This window comes from Salvelinus alpinus, chromosome 27, assembly GCF_045679555.1.
Source record: "Salvelinus alpinus chromosome 27, SLU_Salpinus.1, whole genome shotgun sequence".
NCBI classification, from domain to species: Eukaryota; Metazoa; Chordata; class Actinopteri; order Salmoniformes; family Salmonidae; genus Salvelinus; species Salvelinus alpinus.
In genome coordinates, this window is record NC_092112.1 from 16758534 (window position 1) to 16776445 (window position 17912).

The following is a 17912-nucleotide window of genomic DNA, read 5'->3' on the forward strand; positions in this document are numbered from 1 at the left end:
CTGCATTGTTGGAACTAGAAGCACAAGCATTTCGCTACACTCGCATTAACATCTGCTAACCATGTGTATGTGACTAATAAGATTTGATTTGATTTGATCTCGCTGAGACTACCTTTAAACAAACTAGGCTATTTAAGAAAAACCTAATGGAGCGTTTGCCTCCATAAGCACTAGAAATGCTTCATAAATCATTGAAGCAAATTCATACATAACGGGTGATCTAAAGGTCCTCATATTTAGTGCTTTGCCAAATAGCATAAATCATTTTGCCATCATTTAAAGGGGCAACCCTTAATTGAATCCATAAAAATACATACCCCGCCTCTGTTTCAGTAAAAAGCTGAGGGATGTGGCTGGAGAAATATAACCTCTCTAAAATTCATAGAGCTGAGGACTGACCGCTAACATTTTATAGTTTGAACCATGTTTTGAAGAAATACAGGGTTTGATTACATTTGCTTTGTTTACAAACATTGAAGTAAAAAAAGGTTCTGATGTGGTACGATAGTTGAACTAAGCTTACGAGGCATTTATAAGTTATAAAAATTCAATGGGTATTTTTTTACTCCAAAAACTGATGTACCAACTAAGGATTGCCCCTTTAATGTAATATGACATCTAAATGTTATAATGGATTCTTGAGGACTTCATCAACCTTTTCAAAGTAGTTTGCTTTAAATTGACTTTTTCCCCCCTCTATCTTAATCCTCATCTGGCTGTATCAGGTAGATATCTGGGAGTAGCCTAGAATGGACAACATTTAAAATGTGTACATTCGGGATAGAAACATGGTTTATCGTTTATACTGAACTCCAGCCGACCCTTATAGCCACACCTACACCCTATAGCTACAGAGCTAAAAGGATAGGCATAGCCTATCAGAGGACACGATGAAGATAATGCCATATTGTTTAAGCCTATCCTTTCCTACAGATCTTCATGTAGTAGCCAACTGGTAATGAGTTGACTTGGACATTTATAATTGTATGTAGTAAACATACATCTGTCACATTCATGGGAGTTACTAGTTAACGCAATATAGACATTCAGGGATACAAGAGGTGGGATTTGTGTAAGGGGAAATGTGACACCAGTGCTTGCTGAATTTAAACACCTAGTGTCTGCTTTTGGAACACTCTATAATTAAAAAGGCAACACACTCCATAACCTCTGTTGCCTGTATGGCAAATGTCTCCATTTACCTTCGACATTGTGTTGTTAAATTGTAGTGCCATATAATAAATGATGTTAAGGAAATGTTTCAATTGAAACTGTAAAAGTTCCTGCTGTTTATCATTGCAATCAATGACATGGCCTATATTGATACTTGATGAATAACAGTTTTTGATCAAAAAGGCTCTGCTACTTTTACATTCAACCATCTGAGTCTTAGTTTAAAAAATATATTTATTTACAATCGAGTCAGTCATTGCATCCATAGCGCCATCAACGAATTTAAGAGTTGTTATATTTCACCAGGCCCCACGTCTGAGTGCAAGGGTCAAGCTGTTGAAATGACAGATTGTGCCTTTAAATAAAGGTTGTGTCTTATTTCCAACTGGCCTATGTGTTGTTTTCAATTCTTTGTAGTCATTGGCGTTTTAGTTTAATGTATTAACCTAAACCCCCAAGTCTACCTGGTAGGGTTGTTGAAGGTGGGTGTTTCCTAAGATATGTTAGGAAAGTTGATAACAGCCTACTTTATGATTAGGGCTACTTATCACGACACAATATAAAGTCAATTTAATTAAATCAGTTAGTGTAAACCTTAGGTCATGCGCCTCCATTCCAAGCTATAAAACAGTATTTTTTTTCATGACAAAATCATATAAATTAATTTCTAATCTAAAAACCAGCATAGCTTTATGTTTTGAGGAAGAAATCAAAATGACGTAGGCCTACGGTTTGGCTTTCGTCCTCATAAATATTTTAGTTAGTGTAGGCCTATAAGAATGGAAAACACTAGGCTAATTATTAATTTATTAGACACAAAAAAAAAGATTTGAATACTATCACTGTTACCCTGTCTGTCAACAATCATAATTTCCTCTGACAAATTCAGACAAATCTTCAAGGTTTATCCCGCACGCAGGTCCGCTTAAATTACAGTGTCTATAAAATATTCAGCGGTGGAAAGTCTGCTTCAATCCGCCTGGTAAATAATCTACCGGCAAACAGCAGATAACCAGAATGGCATTGTAAATATGCCGGTGCCGGTAATCGACGTGCATGCTTGAATTCAGTCCATTTCTTTTCGGCTGTAGCCTATGAGCGTGTGTCACTTTGACAGTTTCATTAGTTCAGCACAACAATAAAATCAAGTGGACAAAGACATTCGATCAGAACGACGGGTTAATTTGTCCACAGCAGCACGTCTGAAGACAGAGAAAGACGAGGATGACAATGGCTGTTCCGTCGCTCACAGGTTAGTGAATGATCTTTCGGGATATATACATTGGTAGAACTGATAGGCTATCTCTCAGTAGCATTATGAATGCTGTCATGGTGAACACACCTGTTCAACACGGCAACAGTTGGGTATAATCAGACTCAATGTGGTCGATATTGTCACCACTTGGAAATGCCATTCCATTGTCCTCTACAGGAATTGTTAGCATATTTAACATTGAACTTCTTGTTTTAGTTAACTAGAAAACAACATGCATTATTGGGTAGTCCTATCAAATAGGCTATGCATTCTATTCTCAGATCAAACTGTTCCGGTTCAAGCTAGTTTAAAACCAAAATGCATGTATTTTTCCATGCATTTGGCTTTTTTTGTTAGGTACCTGAAGGAATGAATGAAAACATTAAAATCAAACAAGCTAGCGCGGTTTAGCTTATTTCTAAACAAACGTGGCCATAGGAAAACAATTACTGACCAAACCTATATTTTTACAATAAAATGACGACAATTCGTGCACATGCGCTATTCTTTGTTCTATGCCAGTTTTCTGTAAATAGTTTGGCTTTCCCAAGCCAATTGCGTCTTTCTTGCCGGGGGCGGAGAGAGGCGCTTCTCACTCATGTTACCCTCTGACGTCACGGATATTTCATTCAAGTATTTGTAGGCTTTGTGTTCTCCTATTTAACATTTATCTCAAATCACATAGCAGCATATGTCGTTGAATGACTAACTCTTAAATAAACAACAGAATTATGTAGGCCATGTGATTCTTAAAGTTCACACCCCTTTCTAGAATGGATTTGTCAATGGGGATTTTCAGATATCTCTTAAATGTTTTGGGCGTTAGTCTACTCAGAGTAAAGATGTATCAGTTCAATCCTTTGTATAAGTATCCCCATTTGACTCTTATGTGGGGATACTTTGATTTGAATTGTGTAAGCCTACAATTGATTAATTCAAAGATTTTCCGTCTATTGTAGTCTTAAATCCTAATACAGGAAATAGTTCAATTTGATTGCATTTCAAATAAATAACTCTTATTAGAACGAAAAGCTCGTTTAAAAACATTTCATTTAAGCTAGATAGCTAGGGTTGGTTTGCTCAAACAAAACACCTACAAGAATGGACGTTTTACAATCCTTATACTTTACATTTTCGTTTATTATAAATGTCTCTTAACGAATGTTACAAGTAAGACAAGAATAAAGGGACTTTCTTACATGAAACCAAGTAAAAATGTGCATATGATTGAAATGTTTCCCAGGTAGACCATAGTAAATAACAATCTCATTGAAATAAACGCATGATTAGCTGGTAGGCCTATGTCCTAAACAATTTAAATTAATAAAAAAAAAAACATTTACCTTTTGCTTGTAAAATGCTGTTAGACTCCCCAACACACATTTCCTTCCAACAGCATGGCCTGGCCTGACCTATAGCTATGTCAACAATGTTACGTCTTTCCTAGCAGTGGATATATAAAAGTGAGGTATTGCTGGCTGGAATACATGTTAAAACGTCGAAATTAACCCCCGCACTAAAAGTAGGGAGAAAAGAAGAGAAGAATTGAATAAACCCTTTGAACTCTATTGACAGAAATGCAGGGTATGTATAGAGGAGGCAAACGTCCTTCCCTTTGGGAGCCTGGTTGGTGAGGTGTGGGGGTTGGGTGGGGTTGACTAGGGTGAAGGAGTCCACCAAATCTCGGGTTGGTATGTTACTATTGAAAAAAAGCTGAGAAAGCTCTGGAATCTCGATTTGGGACTTGTTTACCTCCTGTGAATGTGTCAGTAAATTTAGGATAATTTTGAGCGTAGGCTACTTCTGATCTGTTGGTTTGGCTATGGTTACATTCTTATTTCTCAGTTGACTTTAACTGGTTAACTTTATTATTAATCACTTTGTTTATGTCCATAAGCCTTTATTTATGGTGAGAATCAGCTTTATTCGCAAATAACATTTACATGTTGCCTATACCAGGAATTTGACCTGTTGAAATGGTGCTGACAACAAGAATATATACAGAATATAGACAAAATAATTGACACAATTTACAGATTATATTTCTACTCTTTTATGCAGCATTTTAGCTTTTGTAATGTAAGCCTTACCAGGGGATGTGAACCATATAGAATCATAATGTTATTATTGTAGTCTTCAAATGATAGGCTATAGGTTAGCTCAGATATGTAAAATACAGTGCGAGGAGGCCTATTAGCCTACGATTGTGGGTGATAACATAGCTCTGTCCGATCAGAAAAAGCCATACTCGGGATGTGAGTGAGTCGATAACATCCGACACAAGTGGCCGGCCCTGTGACCCAAGCCATAATTTATGTTGCCACTGTGGAGGCCTCCTCTCCAGATTTTCAAAAACAGAATTTGCGCGGGGGTTGGGCGGGGAAGGTCTGGGTGGGGGTAGGGGTAAACTCATGAATTCCGGAGGGTGGGCTCGTTGGGGTTGCTATGCTGTTGGGTGGGTGGGGATGGGTTGTTGTTGATTCATTCCTTCCCAACGTGTTTTCCCCCTTTCACAAGTCCCACCCGCCCATTCATTTTTATCAATGGAAATATTTGCAGTGTATTAACCATATTGATAGGCTACTACTCCAAATTAAACAAATATCATATTTACATTTTAGTTCTTTAGCAGAAGCTCTTATCAAAAGCGACTTATAGGAACAATTAGGGTTAAGTGCCTTGCTCAAGGGCACATAAACAGATTTTTCACCTAGTCGTTTCGTGGATTTGATCGAGCGACCTTTCGGTTACTGGCCCAACGCTCTTAATGGCCCCGCTAGGCTACCTGCCTTTACTTGACTCTAAATGTATCTTCCATTTTGTATTCTAGATATTCAATTGAAGGCCTCCACTTGTTTGGTGATTGCGTTCTACTACTCAATCTCATTCCAAAGGCCTGACATTGTCCTGGTTTCCCCCATTGGAGCATAGTAGCTTACGCAAGAGGAGGAATAGGGGGCTGGCCATGTGAACAAGCACTCAACGTAAATAAATAGTCTAAAATGCATATGTAACATTCCAGTTTATTTTAATACTCAAAGGCTAGAACTGACTTGCCTAGTTAAATAAAGTAAAAAAAAACAAAAAAAATGGACTCTAATCTGTATTATTTAACGATATATTGAACGAATTAATTTGCCACCTTAGTAAATGCAGCAAAAAATGTGTCCAGCAAACAAATGTAATCTATCAATTCAAATAAACGCCTAAATTCAATCTCAAAGCGATTTTCTATAGGTCTATTTTACCACATGTATCTCAGTGAATCGTAAGGATTTAGGAACGTAGAAATGAAATGTAGTACTAGTGTATAAAATAAGCAGAACAACAGGTTTAATATTTACTACACCAGATGTTTGTTTGCAGTCATTAGTTGTTTCACAGTCTTTATAGTTCTAATTTAGTGCATTCGCTGCTGTTATTCAAATGTCAGTTATTACATTTTAGAAACAGATTTGGCTATTTAAAATTGTATGAAGCAGGCGAAAACCAGGCTGACCATTAGGCAGAAGGCTACTTGCCTTTCACACAACTCTTGGCCGAAGTTGTTACATTTGAAGCAAGATAACGCATCCTTCTTTAATAAAGGTGTGTTATTGTGAGGACACGGCTGACCACTTGGACCTAATCGGTTCCGAGACAGTTTTTTTCGCTGCACTACCGTCCCTAGATCAGTGGTAAAATTAGTAGCAAGAAAGCATGTAATTGACAAAGTCACGTGTCTAGTACTGGCAGAGGCACAGCCAGTAAGCGAACGAATGAGAGAGAGAGCAAGCGCTCGAAGTGGAGTGAACGAGGAAAGGATTGAAGGAGAGAGACATGACAAAATATCAAAAGAGGGAAAGCACGCTGTACCATGCGAGCTAAATTTGTGACCGCTGGAATTGAGGATGTCGGATCAATGGTGACTATCATAACACGTTTTCGCAGAGGAAGCTTTTCGATTGGAACTTTCGAACAGAGGGTCCGCGGGGAAACATGGCCGAAGGTTATTCTACAATTATTTGTAAAAAGAAAAAAAAATGTGTCCTTACTTTTTCCTTCTGATAGTATAGAGGGGGGCTGCGACGGGCTATTGTTACATATAACATGTTATGTAGCCTACCGCCCACGATTATTGCCATGTGAAAATACATATTGGGGTCTTGTTGGAGCTGTGTGTCAACGATAAAGAGCGTATTGTGCCCACCATGGGCTTGCATGGTGAACCATGTGTGTACACCTGCCCTTGGAGTTCCATACAATGCTGGTTATTAACAGTGGTAGATGCACGTAAATATGCTCCAGAAGTTACATCAGTGAGCATTCACGTGCATGGGAAAAATCGACCAATCAATCGCATATCGCCGTGCGCCGTGCAGTTAGAAGCCCTATAAAGTAGCCTGTTTTACACCGATTTGCGTGATGTTCAAATCATTCTACCATGCGCCAAAATCGTTACGTGGAGACGAATTCTAGCAAAGATGAACATCACATCGGCCAGTGGCGGGGATTCCCTCACCGCTTAGGCTATGGAGATTTCCAACCAACTGGGCTCCATAAAAGTTGTGTAAAGGTTACTACTAGGCCTACTAACTGCGCAGGCACGGCTATAGGTTAAATACATATGCCACATCCACACTCGTCTATCAATACATAGCCTCCTGTAGCTTACTACTTTCATATGCCTTTTAGGAGGGGCGGGTAAAGGTGGCGGAGAAGACGAAGCCAAGTCGACGGAGCAGGAAGAGCGAATTCGGCCCCAGCTTCTGTCAGGAACAGGCCACTGCAAGTGGTTTAATGTTCGAATGGGGTTCGGATTTATATCAATGACCAGCAGCGAGGGGAGCCCCGTAGACCCCCCTCTGGACGTATTTGTTCACCAAGTAAGTTCCCCGAACGAGAAAAAGCGTGTAGGTTGACATTTTGCTGCTATGGGCATTGGGCATCTCCCTCTTTGGTGCAGTCCTTTACCCTGTACGTTGTAGTCTACTCCACCTTGTTGATGGAAAGCAATGAGTCAGTAGGCTTTATCAAGCAGCCTAGGCCAATTATTTCTAAAGGAGAAATGACTCGATTTTATAGTTGTACTAACCTTTGTCCTTGCTTGGCAATAACATCACGTGTTATTGCGAAATAGTGACCTTTTTTGTAGGCCAGAGTGTTGTTTGCAACATGTGTAGCCTATCTTTTAATTGACCATTTGTCCAAATGTGTTATTTTGTATCATCATGACGTTTCCCTAGCATGTAGGCTACAGGGCACACAACAACATGCTGTGGTGTTTCCTTAAAGTGGCACTATCCCTCTCCGAACCCTCACTCTCCCTCGAACTGCACAGGAGAACGCTTGTATGACACAGTTTGTCGTTTTTTTTTATTGCCTCATTGACAGGGAGAATAATGGTTGATGGCCCACCATATTGGAAACCATGCAAAAAGACTAACAGTTAAAAACACTCAGTTGATCACGTGTTTGTACAACTATTTAGTTGAAAGATGCACTACATGACTAAAAGTATGTGGATACCTGCTCGAACATCTCATTCCAAAATCATGGGCATTAATATGGAGTTTGTTGGAACATTGCTGCAGGGATTTGCTTTCATTCAGCCACAAGAGCATTAGTGAGTTCGGGCACTGATGTTGGGCATTAAGGCCTGGCTCGCAGTCGGCGTTCCAATTCATCCCAAAGGTGTTCGATGGGGTTGAGGTCAGAGCTCAGTGCAGGCCAGTCAAGTTCTTCCACACCGATCTTGAAAAAACATTTCTGTATGGACCTCGCTTTGTGCACGGGGGCATTGTCAAGCTGAAACAGGAAAGGGCCTTCCCCCAGCCTGTTGCCACAAAGTTGGAAGCACAGAATTGTCTAGAATGTAGTTGTATGCTGTAGGGACCTAGCCCGAACCATGAAAAACAGCTCCAGACCATTATTCCTCCTTCACCAAACTTTACAGTTGGCACTATGCATTGGGGCAGGTAGCGTTCTCCTGGCATCCGCCAAACCCAGATTTGTCCGTCGGACTGTCAGATGGTGAAGCATGATTCATCATTCCAGAGAACGCGTTTCCACTGGTCATGAGAACAATGGCAGTGAGTTTTACACCACTCTAGCTGATGCTTGGCATTGTGTATGGTGATCTTAGGCTTGTGTGCAGCTGCTCGACCATGGAAACCCATTTCATGAAGCTCCAGACGAGCAGTTCTTGTGCTGACGTTGCTTCCAGAGGCAGTTTTGAACTCGGTAGTGAGTGTTGCAACCGAGGACAGACAATTTTTAAGCGCAATGCACTTCAGCACTAGGCTGTTCCATTCTGTGAGCTTGTGTGGACTACCACTTCGTGGCTAAGCTGTTGTTGCTCCTAGATGTTTCCACTTCACAATAACAGCGCTTACAGTTGACCTGGGGGGGTTGGAGGGGAGAGTTGAGAGAGGGAGTTGTGGGGAGGAGAGGGAGTTGTGGGGGGGGAGAGAGGGGATGTAGTTGAAGGGAGTTGAGAAGGGGAGAGAGAAGGTGTTGGGGGGGAAAGTGGGAGGGAGTTGGGGAGGGAGAAGGTGTTGGGGGGGGGAAAGAGGGGATGTAGTTGAAGGGAGTTGAGAAGGGGAGGGAGAAGGTGTTGGGGGGGGGAAAGAGGGGATGTAGTTGAAGGGAGTTGAGAAGGGGAGAGAGAAGGTGTTGGGGGGGAAAGTGGGAGGGAGTTGGGGAGGGAGAAGGTGTTGGGGGGGGGAAAGAGGGAGGGAGTTGGGGGGGTGGGGGAAAGAGAGAGGGAGTTTAGGGGGGAGAGTAGATAGAGAAAGAGTTGGTGAGAGGGAGACAGAAATAATGAGCTGCTTCCATGTCGACCTTGGGGAGATCTTCCTGGGGGGCCCAGGCATCGGGGTTCCTGTCCAATCACTTCCTCTGTGTGCATGTGTGATTCTTCATCAGCTACTACTCTATCAATGAACTGCTCACTCCTACACAGCCTTCTGTATGCGGTGTGTGTGATTTACATTTCATATTTTGGAGATGCAATAGATGCAGCTTTTAGTTTAAAAAAAAAAAGAAGGGAAAAAAAGGAAATGAGTCAAAGCAGGATCAAGGAGTAAGCCAGTTAACTTGCATACATATTCTAATCTAACTTTTTATAATTGCAGAAAAATAAACTTGAAATGGGCATGATCTAACTGATTTGACAAACAAAAATCCAGGTTTACTGTTTTTAATGAACCAGAAAATCAGTAGTTATTTCTGTTTGCTTATCAAAGGTATCTGGTTAACTCATTGATCCTGCTTTGTAGTACACCTCTGGTTCGTTGGCCATTCCTATGGGGGAAAGAATGGGGTTTCGGGATAAATGCTGAAAATAAGGTCTGAGGTTAACACAGGCTTAGGAGATCTTAAATGTTTTGTTCTATGAGATAATCTGTCAGTTTACACGACCTTTATGAATTATGACCTTTATGTGCTTGTTTTGGATACATAAGTGCTTAGCTGATGAAGATTATCTCATGTCGCAACTTTTGCCGTGTTTATAGACATCCCCCAAACAAACAAAACCCGACTCTTGGAGAATAAGTTCCCAACTGGTTAGGGATGGGCATTTGACACATTTAGACTGTTTGATGACTCGTGATTTTTTGTTGTTGAGTACTCTAATAGATGTTTAATTTTTCGAACACGAGGCCCGCACTGGAAAAAATATGTGCGCATTTACCTATATAAACTGAACAAATATATAAACGCAAGATGTAAAGTGTTGAACCTATGTTTCATGAGCTGAAATAAAAGATCCCAGAAATTTAGCATGCGCACAAAAAGCTTATTTCTCTCAAATTTTGTGTAAAAATGTGTTTATATCCCTGTTAGTGAGCATTTCTCCTTTTTCAAGATAATCCATCCACTTGACAGGTGTGGCATATCAAGAAGCGGATTAAACAGCTTGATCATTACACAGGTGCACCAATAAAAGGCCACTCTAAAATGTGCAGTTTTGTCACACAACACAATGCCACGGATGTCTCAAGTTTTGCAGGAATGTTCACCAGAGCGGTTGCCAGAGAATTTAAGGTAATTTCTCTACCATAAGCCGGCTCCAACATCATTTAAGAGAATTTGGCAGTACTTCCAACCAGCCTCACAACCGCAGACCACGTGTATGGCCTTGTGTGGGTGAGCGGTTTGCTAATGTCAATGTGAACAGAGTGCCCCATTGTGGGGTTATGGTATGGGCAGGCATAAGCTACGGACAACGAACACAATTGCATTTTAGAGATGGCAATTTGAATGCACGAAAATACCGTGACGAGGTCCTGAGTCCCATTTTTTTTTTGTTTTACTGTGTGGCCAACAGATGCATATCTGTATTCCCAGTAATGTGAAATCCATAGATTAGGGCCTAATGAATTTATTTCAATTGACTGATTTCCTCATATGAACTGTAACTCAGTAAAATCTATGAAATTATTGCATGTTGCGTTTTAATTTTGTTCAGTATAGATTGCAACAATGCCTAATTTATCATAACCATTACAGATGACAAATCCTCATTGCTAAATTGCCCCATATACGGTACCAGTCAGAAGTTTGGACACACCTACTCATTCCAGGGTTTTTCTTTATTTTTCCTATTTTCTGCATTGTGGAATAATAGTGAAGACATCAAAACTATGAAATAGCACATGGAATCATGTAGTAACCAAAAAAGTGTTAAACAAGATTCTTCAAAGTAGCCACCCTTGGCCTTGATGACAGCTTTGCACACTCTAGGCATTCTCTCAACCAGCTTCACCTCAAATGTGTTTCCAACCATCTTGAGGGAGTTCCCACATGCTGAGCACTTGTTGGCTGCTTTTCCTTCACTCTGCGGTCCAACTCAGCCCAAACCATCTCAATTGGGTTGAGGTTGGGTGATTGTAGAGGCCAGGTCATTGATGCAGCACTCATCACTCTCCTTCTTGGTTAAATAGCCCTTACACAGCCTGGAGGTGTGTTGGGTCATTGTCCTGTTGAAAAACAAATGATAGTTCCACTAAGCGCAAACCAGATGGGAAGGTGTAATGCTGCAGAATGCTGTGGCAGCCATGCTGGTTAAGTGTGCCTTAAATTCTAAATAAATCACTGACAGTGTCACCAGCAAAGCACCATCACACCACCTCCTCCATGCTTCATGGTGGGAACCACACATGCGGAGATCATCCATTCACCTACTCTGCATCTCACAAGGACTTGCCGATTGGAACCAAAAATCTCAAATTTGGACTCCTCAGACAAAAGGACAGATTTCCTCCGGTCTAATGTCCATTGCCTGTGTTTTTTGGCCCATGCAAGTCTTCTTCTTATTGGTGTCCTTTAGTAGTGGTTTCTTTGCAGCAATTTGACCAGGAAGACCTGACTCACGCAGTCTCCTCTTAGCGGTTGATGTTGATGTGTTTGTTACTTGAACTCTGTGAAGCATTTATTTGGGCTGCAATTTGAGGCTGGTAATTCTAATGAACTTATCCTCTGCAGCAGAGGTAACTCTGCGTCTTCCTTTCCTGTGGCGGTCCTCATGAGAGACAGTTTCATCATAGGGCTTGATGGTTTTTTCGACTGCACTTGAAGAAACTTTAAAAGTTCTTGAAATTTTCCGGATTGACTGACCTTCATGTCTTAAAGTAATGATGGACTGTCGTTTCTCGTTGCTTATTTGAGCTGTTCTTGCCATAATATGGACTTGGTCTTTTACCAAATAGGGCTATCTTCTGTATACCACCCCTACCTTGTCACAATACAACTGATTGGCTCAAATGCATTAAGAAGGAAAGAAATTCCACAAATGAACTTTTAACAAGGCACACATGTTAATTAAATTGCATTCCAGGTGACTACCTCATGAGAGAATGCCAAGAGTGTGCAAAGGGTGGCTACTTTGAAGAGTTTCAAGTATAAAAATATCTTTTGATTTTTAACACTTTTCTTTGTCACCACATGATTCCATATGTGTTATTTCATACTTTTGATGTCTTCACTATTATTCCACAAAGTAGAAAATAGTCAAAATAAAGAACCCTGGAATGAGTAGGTGTCCAAACTTTTGACTGCTACTGTATATTCAGTCAATAAAAGGCTGCAATGCATGCAGAGGAGAGAGAGGTTAGTATAGTGGTTCCCAAACTTGGTGTCCCCTAAGAGAATTTGTACTAATTTTTTATCAAGCATCTGTTTCAATATGAGATCTCCACATGGTCTGTCTTCTGATCTCGATCGTCCACTGGAGTTTATAGTTTACCCTTTACCCACCTTTTCTTTTACCACTACAAATCAAATCACAGTTTTATTGGTCACATACACGTGTTCAGCAGATGTTATTACGGGTGTAGCGAAACGCTTGTAAAACTACATTGCTGATATTAATACAGAATTGTAAATAATATTCAAATAATTCATGTGAATGTGATTTATACGATCATCTGTGTGTTCCTTTGATGTCTGTCTGTGCGGCGCTTGATTAGTAATGCCTAGGAATACAGATGTGAACATTGTCATTCGATAAAAGAGATCTATTTACAGAGTGGATGATTTGATCCAATTCATCATTACAACTGATTGAACAGTCGCTGATGCTACACATTTCTCAAATTTCCCCCCTTTCAGGGGTATAACATTACACTTGTACAGCTAATAGGCTAGGTGTTTGTAGATGGACTGAGGTGAATGAACCTACAGCAGCCAAGGTGATAATGGCTGGGGTCATTTTGGCTTGTTTTTGCTGTTCTCCAAATTAGCATTTTAAAGTGTTTTTAATTGTATAGAAATGCAGAAAATGAGCTTCAACTTAAAAAAAATAATTGCCTAGTTCCGGCCCTTACTGAAACCCTACTTATGCCCCTTTGTGTGTGTGTGTGTGTGTGTGTGCGCGAGAGTGTGTAGGCGCGTGTCAGCTTTCCAACCTTTCGTAGCAACTATGTCATAAAACTGATTTCAAGTCAGGCAAGTGTGGAACTGTGTGTGTGTGTGTTCTCGCGTGGGGGTTGTTCCATCCTCAGGCATTCTTTTTAAAAGAGGAATTTGTTTAAAGACAAAGGGAAGGGCCTGATTTGCTGTTCTCCCTCTGCTGGGGATCAAGTCTAACAACGTTGAGCATGGTGTGCTGCTGTACTTGCCCTTCCTTCATCGGAAACCTCCAAGATTGTGTGTTTTTTTGGGGTTTCTTGTTGCCTTTTCTGCTGTTCCTGCCTGGTCCACTACGTAATAATAGTTGAGCACCTGGAGATTTTTTGTTGTGTGTGTTTGTGGCATAGCAGAGGTTAAAATGGGCCCCTAGTGAGATTAACCTCTGACCTGTCACCATTTGGCATTCAAGCCCCACCTCTCCCCAGTCCCTGCCCCACCTCTCCCCAGTCCCTACCACCCCTCCCCAGTCCCTGCCTCTAGATAGCCAGTATCAGGCTTTGTCTCTAGTGCCATAGCCACACACCATCCTTCTTCTCACCTCCGCCCTCTTTACTTCAAGGCTTCAAAAAAACACAGAAGAAGAAAGCAGGGAGGTCATGTGACTTCCTCTAGAGGAGTCGTCCATATATGGGGAATGTGATTGGAAGGATGGATTGTGGGAGTTAGATAAGAAATGGTGCTAAAAATAATTTTCTATTGACATGACAAACAGGAAAGTTGTAGAACAGACTGATTCCATTTTTTAGTAGGGGATCTGTTTTTGTATTGTCTAGAACACAGAGATGCTCCACTGATGGTTTGGTTTTGGCATTGCTTCTGAAGAAGCTTGGTGGATTTGAACGCATCTTTTATATTACTATGTTTTTGTGTGTTTCTGTGAAATTATATAAAGGGACATTTTGAATTTCAATGTAATGTTTACTGTAGTTGGTTTACTTCAGGATAACATTTTTTTTAATATGTGTATTTGGACTTTATAAAATATGAAAATATATTTTGTTCTCAATGATCTAAGACCCTGGATCAAATACTCTTTAACAGAATAGAGTTCTTGGTTTGGTTATTTTGTCATTGTCAAGTTGCATTTCCCTTGAAGTTATGGAAAGAAAATGGAGCAACAAACTGTTAAGACCATTCAATTTCCCAGCTTAGTTAAGCAAGTAGCCACAGTATACTTTTTTCAATGTTTTTATTACCAATAGTTTGTTTACAGGGCTTACATTGATAATTAGTTTTGGTCATACATTTACTTATTGCTGAACCTGAGTACTAAATGCTGTTTTAATGCAACCTAAGCTAGCATTTAGCTTGCATTCACCTTGCATTTGGCTAGCATTTGGCTAGCATTTAGCTTGCATTCACCTTGCATTTAGCTTGCATTCACCTTGCATTTGGCTAGCATTTAGCTTGCATTCACCTTGCATTTGGCTAGCATTTAGCTTGCATTCACCTTGCATTTGGCTAGCATTTAGCTTGCATTCACCTTGCATTTGGCTAGCATTTAGCTTGCATTCACCTTGCATTTGGCTAGCATTTAGCTTGCATTCACCTTGCATTTAGCTTGCATTCACCTTTAGCTTTAGCTAGCATTCACCTAGCTAACACTGACCACAAGCCTTTATGATTATGATCTCAACCCATCTGGTGGGTTTTATTTTTTTAGAAACAGAAAATGTATGAAAATAAATGATATACCGAAGGGCTAAAGATAGTCACTGAGGAATATTAAACAGAAAGGAAAACCACAGCTTTTATAATTGTGTGTATAAATGTCAAGCCAGAAATTTTTCAATAGTTCTGAAATTTGATTTGATAATAGGCAACTTGTTTCCGGAACCATCTCTTGTCATACAAATCCAGTCGCTGTCTAAAGTTTGTTTTATGTGCTCAGATTGAATGAATCCAGCAGTAGGTTTAATTTGGGTTATTTCCAAGTTTAATCGTGAACATTGATCCATCTTAGTTTATATACATTTACATTTAAGTCATTTAGCAGACGCTCTTATCCATATACCGATGGTATTGAACTTTGTTTTATGAAGACAAATTATTGTCAATGAAACCAAATAAAAGTTGTGATAGCATGCTACCTGTAGCTGTCCTAACAGTCATTTGATTTCCTTTTCCTAGTGGTTTTTGAAGAATAGACTTCAGAAATATCTGAAATGGCTTTACTGCTTTCTTTTATCATAATCACTATAGATATGTGTGTGTGTTGCATGGACCTGAAGTTATTGATAACGCTGTCAACCAGTCATGATGTAACCGGCTCAATCACCAATCAAAAAGCAACCTTTTAGTGTTTAAAAACATATACAGTTGAAGTCGGAAGTTTACATACACTTAGGTTGGAGTCATTAAAACTAGTTTTTCAACAACTCCACAAATTTCTTGTTAACAAACTATAGTTTTGGGAAGTCGGTTAGGACATCTACTTTGTGCATGACACATCATTTTTCCTACAATTGTTTACAGACAAGATTATTTCACTTATAATTCACTGTATCACAATTCCAGTGGGTCAGAAGTTTACATACACTAAGTTGACTGTGCCTTTAAACAGCTTGGAAAATTCCAGAAATGATGTCATGGCTTTAGAAGCTTCTAATAGGCTAATTGACATCATTTGAGTCAATTGGAGGTGTACCTGTGGATGTATTTCAAGGCCTACCTTCAAACTCAGTGCCTCTTTGCTTGACATCATGGGAAAATCCACGCAGCCGCGTTCTGTCTCCTAGAGATGAACGTACTTTGGTGCAAAAAGTGCAAATCAATCCCAGAACAGCAGCAAAGGACCGTGTGAAGATGCTGGAGGAAACGGGTACAAAAGTATGTATATCCACAGTAAAACGAGTCCTATATCGACATAACCTGAAAGGCCGCTCAGCAAGGAAGAAGCCACTGCTCCAAAACCGCCATAAAAAAGCCAGACTACGGTTTGCAACTACACATGGGGACACATCGTACTTTTTGGAGAAATGTCCTCTGGTTTGATGAAACAGAAATAGTACTGTTTGGCTGTAAAGACCATCGTTATGTTTGGAGGAAAAAGGGGGAAGCGTGCAAGTCGAAGAACACCATCCCAACCGTGAAGCACCGGGGTGGCAGCATCATGTTGTGGGGGTGCTTTGCTGCAGGAGGGACTGGTGTACTTCACAAAATAGATGGCATCATGAGGGAGGAAAATGATGTGGATATATTGAAGGAACATCTCAAGACATCAGTCAGGAAGTTAAAGCTTGGTCGCAAATGGGTCTTCCAAATGGACAATGACCCCAAGCATACTTCCAAAGTTGTGGCAAAATGGCTTAAGGACAACAAAGTCAAGATATTGGAGTGGCCATTACAAAGCCCTGACCTCAATCCTATAGAAAATGTGTTGGCAGAACTGAAAAAGCGTGTGCGAGCAAGGAGGCCTTCAAACCTGACTAAGTTACACCAGCTCTGTCAGGAGGAATGGGCCAAAATTCACCCAACTTATTGTGGGAAGCTTGTGGATGGCTACCCAAACATTTGACCCAAGTTAAACAATTTTAAGGCAATGCTACCAAATACTAATTGAGTGTATGTAAACTTCTGACCCACTGGGAATGTGATGAAAGAAATAAAAGCTGAAATAAATCATTCTCTACTATTATTCTGACATTTCACATTCTTAAAATAAAGTGGTGATCCTAACTGACCTAAGACGGGGCATTTTTACTTGGATTAAATGTCACGAATTGTGAAAAACTGAGTTTAAATGTATTTGGCTAAGGTGTATGTAAACCTCCAACTTCAACTGTATATTTAATTGGGGGAAATCTATGTCCTTAGCTTGATATTTAGCTATATTCCCAAGTGGAAATGTCATGTCTTACATTTGATTGAAAGTCTTTTTAGACCGGGGTCCCCTTCATTGGGCACCAAACCGAAGAGAACGGACTGAAACACGGAGCGACTACCTGGATGCTCATTTTCCTTTTTTGTTGCAAAATGTTTTCAGTTGTGTGACCTAATAAACACTATCTAACTGTAGGCTTTATCACATTCCTGTTTGTTTTTCAGTTCCAATTGAGAAACAATTATTTTAATTTAATTTATTTGGGGCAGCTGGGCTTCTTTCTCTTTTAATTCATGAAGGTCGATTTACATTTCAGAATATACACATTTAATACCAACGACAACAGCAGAAAACAAAACAAAAAAATAAATTAGAAAAAAAGTGTCAATTTATCTGGCAGATGTCAAATGTCCAAAAGGTGCCATGGTACTGTTCATTTTTGTTTGCTGTCCAGTTTTTTTCTTAGTTGGGTCATTATTTGTCTAAAGACAGTTCTGCTTTGAATTACAGTTACATTCATGACCATTCTCCACAGTTTTGCGCTTCTCTCCAGTCCCATACTGTACCTCAGCTTTAAAGCAAAGCAAGAAGCAGGGCTGCTGTTTTGCTTATGTTCAAAAATACAACTCTATTTGCAATGTTGACCTGTGCTCCTTACTTTTTTCTTTCTTTACTAGGCCCCCGTTTGCTGAAGTGAATTAAGGTTGTCACCCTACTACTGCTAGTTCTTTCTTCTCCCCAGCCACCTCACCTTGGTTCTTTTCTTCT

At 40.2% G+C, this 17912-nt stretch overlaps 1 pseudogene; it reads left to right on the plus strand.

The window, feature by feature from the left end:
• Positions 1–2149: 2149 nt before the first annotated feature.
• The window catches only part of LOC139556056 (protein lin-28 homolog A-like), a 44770-nt pseudogene continuing 29007 nt past the window's right edge, over positions 2150–17912 (plus strand).